The sequence below is a fragment of the Tubulanus polymorphus genome, chromosome 2, assembly GCF_964204645.1.
Source record: "Tubulanus polymorphus chromosome 2, tnTubPoly1.2, whole genome shotgun sequence".
Classification (NCBI taxonomy): Eukaryota; Metazoa; Nemertea; class Palaeonemertea; order Tubulaniformes; family Tubulanidae; genus Tubulanus; species Tubulanus polymorphus.
Genome location: NC_134026.1, coordinates 30,324,402 through 30,329,033, shown reverse-complemented (window position 1 = coordinate 30,329,033; position 4,632 = coordinate 30,324,402). Strand labels below are relative to the sequence as shown.

The 4,632-nt window shown below is 35.7% G+C and overlaps 1 long non-coding RNA gene across 2 annotated transcripts; it reads right to left on the bottom strand.

Annotated features, from left to right (window-relative positions):
- Nucleotides 1-771: 771 nt before the first annotated feature.
- Nucleotides 772-4,287, bottom strand: LOC141900713 (uncharacterized). Of its 2 annotated transcripts, none has more exons than XR_012618752.1 (9): nt 3,218-4,287; nt 3,002-3,119; nt 2,831-2,917; nt 2,615-2,732; nt 2,412-2,531; nt 2,106-2,335; nt 1,901-2,026; nt 1,702-1,837; nt 772-1,627 (listed from the first exon to the last, which is right to left on the bottom strand). It is a non-coding gene; the product is annotated as an uncharacterized LOC141900713 (long non-coding RNA). The 2 variants fall into 2 exon arrangements; XR_012618751.1 differs by having other exon boundaries at nt 1,702-1,821.
- Between the last annotated feature and the right edge of the window lie 345 nt (nt 4,288-4,632).

Here is a 4,632-nt window from a genome sequence, read left to right as displayed (position 1 = left end):
GGAGGGTTCAAGCTGTCTTTGAAGAGCGAGTACTTCAGATTATGTAGAAGGTCTAAAGTCTAAACGAGTGTCTGAAGGGTATGGGTAGGTACTGGAGTATCCTCAGCAGATAGGGTAGTGCCAAGCTGCGGCAGATTGATACATGCATAATTTATGAGTAATCAGACTGAAAACTTTAATAAAAGAAAGTCTCTACATCAGTGAGAATGGTTTGAAGTCCTCATTTTACAGTGGATCCTTAGTTAAATACAAATCTTATGGTTGAAAGTGAAATTGTCGTATTATCAAAATATGGATCGATGTAAATTAGCCGGGACATGCCGAAAATCTGATCGTAATAAACGGTTTTCGTCCTAAACACAATCGTATTAATGGGGTTCAACTGTCGTCTCGTTTCATTTAATTCACTTCCAGAGAAAAAAGAATCCATGTACAATAGACTTGACTAACTCGAATCAATAAAGACAAGGTGATAATTGTCACCTGCAGATAAAAGAATTTCAATGCAATAGTTCAATGTCTTTATGTCCGAGTTGATGTAAGCTTGGAAAATCATTACTCCAAGATAAAAGTGACTGGACTTGAAATGATTCTAGTTAAGAGAGTCCACCGTACATTATATAAAGAAATAATAACACATATAATTTGTAGAGAACAACTGACCATTAATGATACTGATGTTAAAACAACTAGTGGTTAGTAGTTCAAATGGTATTCATAAACAATAGTTCAACAGATAATCAAACACCATAAAATCAATGTATTCATCAATATAATAATCAAACAAGTCAAGAGCAAACTGAGTATCTTGAGTTAAGAGTTTAACATCGTCACAATGAGATGCAACACAAAAACAATCATTTTAAAAAAATAACTGTATTTACAAAAACAAACGCAGTCACAAGTACATAATCTCCACATATACAGTGCATTCATTCATCACTGTAACAAAACTCTAAACCAAAGTTTGACATCCTCAATTATCATTTACAAAATAATTTAACCAGCACAACAAAAACAAGAGAAGCCCTTTGAAATGTATGCATATAAAACGCTAAGTCGCAGCACATCAGTAATTAATAACCCACAATCAGATTCAACAACAAACCAGCCAATCAAACCATCAGTTCATATTTATTTTCCAATAGATGTACAATGTGTATTTACATTCAACCTATCCCTGAAGCCATCAGCCTCAGAGAAATTGTTTGGCATCTCTGGAACTAGGCTAACTCGCAGTAACAAACACTGAAAGTCCTGATTTGACGGAGACATTGTTCGGCATTTCTGGAACTATGATAACTCGGGTAACAAACACTGAAAGCCCCGATTTGGCGGAGAAATTAGTCGGCATCTCTGGAACTACGATAACTCGAGGTAACAATCACTGAAAGCCCCGATTTGACGGAGAAATTGGTCGGCATCTCTGGAACTGCGCTAACTTGTGGTAACAATCACTGAAAGTCCCGTATTGACGGAGAAATTGGTCGGCATCTCTGGAACTACGATAACTCGCGGTAACAAACACTGAAAGTCCCGATTTGACGGAGAAATTGGTCGGCATCTCTGATCTGATCTTTTCCTGTCGTCTGATATTCTACAGCCAACCACAAGCTCAATACATGTACTACAATGTGAAAACACAAAATATGAATAATGATATCATTTTTGAGACTTCTTTGAAATAAATTTCAATTATACCTGCTTTTAAGTAGATTCAGACACATGCCACTTAGGTTTTTCATGAGGAAATTGATCTGCATCATCGGTATCGTTTCCATCTTGATATCTGGTATTGTGTGACGATTAACTCAATACTAACTACAACAACAATGTACTAAATAAACTATGATTTTCATTCATAAGACTCTTCATAAAAACAAAATTCATTCAATTTTACCTGATTTATAGTCAATTCAGATTCATGACTCGGACCTTGAGGAATTTGCTCAATTCTTCCAGAACTCTGATATTTTCCTTTCCTCTGGTTTTGCACATCTCTTACCACACAACAACAGTCCACTGGCTACAACAAAAATACATAAAAGTAACCAGTTTCATTGAGTCGACTGTTCCTGCAAAGAAATTCCTAAGTTCAATTTTACCTGATTCATAGTCAATCTAGTCACATGACATAGAAGAGAAATTGCTCAGAACTTCAGTAACTTTTCGTATCTTCTTGAACTTTCTGTTTGATGTGGAGATTCCCCAGAGTACTTCGATTTCTGGGTACAAACACTGAAAGAAGTCCCGAATTGACGGAGAAATTTGTCAGCATCTCTGATCTGATCTTTTCCTGTCGTCTGATATTTTACGGCCAACCACAAGCTCAATACTACAATGATAAAACACAAAATATGAATTATGATATCATTTTTGAGACTCTTCTTCAAAATAAATTTCAATTATACCTGATTTATAGTCAATTCAGATTCATGACTCGGACCTTGAGGAATTTCCTCAACACTTCCTGAACTCTGATGTTTCCTTTCCTCCGGTTTTGAGCGTCTCTAACAACAACAGTCCACTGGCTACAACAAAAATACATAAAATAAACATAACCATCTTTAAGTCGACTGTTCTGCAAAGAAGTTCATATCAAGTACAATTTTACCTGATTTATAGTCAATTCAGACTCATGACACCTTAAATATTTCTCAACGACAACTGGAACAATCCTGTTTCCTGTCAGTCGTTTGGTATTTTGTACTAGATGACCAAATCAATACACGCTACAACAGGGAAATATGAAATACAGGTAATACTAACTTACCGTCCTAGTTGAGAACATTCTTAGCTATAACGAAATTCATAGCAATTTATACTATACCTAATTTATAGTCTTTACTTAGTGAAATTTCTAGGAACCTCAGGAACTTTCAGTATCATCTTGAACTCTCTGTTTGGGGCGTGGAGGCTACAACAAAAATACATAAAATAAACATAACCATCTTTAAGTCGACTGTTCCTGCAAAGAAGTTCATATCAAGTACAATTTTACCTGATTTATAGTCAATTCAGACTCATGACACCTTAAATATTTCTCAACGACAACTGGAACAATCCTGTTTCCTGTCAGTCGTTTGGTATTTTGTACTAGATGACCAAATCAATACACGCTACAAAAGGGAAATATGAAATACACGTAATACTAACTTACCGTCCTAGTTGAGAACATTCTTAGCTATAACGAAATTCATAGCAATTTATACTATACCTAATTTAAAGTCTTTACTTAGTGAAATTTCTAGGAACCTCAGGAACTTTCAGTATCATCTTGAACTCTCTGTTTGGGGAGTGGAGATTCCTCAGTAGAGTACCTCAGATTTCTACTGACAACAGACACCAATCCAACACTTTTCTTTCTGGTACTTTCATCTTTCTCTTTCCTCTCGTTTTACAAATTGATATTTAATTATTTGACATTTTGATATTTTTACCATCATAAAATTGATATTATGTTTATCTTTACATAATCGTTATTTGAGATTTTACAAGGAATGATACAAATAATACGTTCCTTATTTTTAAAATCACAGCTGTTTGTAAATTCTTTCCACACACAAAGATGGCATGCTGCATGCTGATCAATTTGCTAACCATGCGCATGGACCCGCGGGTCTGCCAGTGCTGTTTAGTGCAATTGATGCGTCGGTGCAAGTGCAAATTGAGACGTCAAGTGCAGAGTGAGACGTCAAGTGCAAAATGAGACGTCAAGCGCAGAGTGAGACGCCAAGTGCAAAGTGGGATGTCAAGTGCATAGTGAGACGTCAAGTGTAAATTGGGACGTCAAGTGCAAATTGAGAAGTCAATTGTTTTCACCAGTGTTTACGATGATCGACCATCTTTCTGAAGATCTTTAAAGTAATTTGAATTCTAACAGTTTTTTACACTGTCGGCTCACAGACTTAGAAGCTGGTTTACCTCATCATCAGAGTTTAGACGCCGACAATTTTATCACTCCTTAAGTGGAGTAATATAATCAAGTCACTAACAATTCAGTTTATGTCAAAATTTAATTGTCAATTCAAGAAGGGAAAGGAGGGGAAGGCAATAAACCTCAATATCACCCCAGCCTTAAGTCACTTACAATTCAGTTTATGTCACAATTAACTTGACAATTCAAGAGGGGAAGGGAGGGATCACTAAATCTCAATTTTAACACTTAACTTTCATCACTACCATTGATTTAGCAGTAAATCACCAAAAGTGTTTTGTAACACTAAACTTTCATCACCACCAATTGATTTAGCAGTAATTCACCCTCAGTGTTTTGTAACACTTAACTTTCATCACCACCAATTGATTTAGCAGTAATTCACCCTCAGTGTTTTTTAACACTTAACTTTCATCACCACCAATTGATTTAGCAGTAATTCACCCTCAGTGTTTTGTAACACTTATCTTTCATCACCACCAATTGATTTAGCAGTAATTCACCCTCAGTGTTTTGTAACACTTGACTCTTATCACCACCAATTGATTTAGCAGTAATTCACCCTCAGTGTTTTGTAACACTTAACTTTCATCACCACCAATTGATTTAGCAGTAATTTACCCTCAGTGTTTTGTAACACTTAACTTTCATCAACACCAATTGATTTAGCAGTAATTCACCCTCAGTGTTTTGTA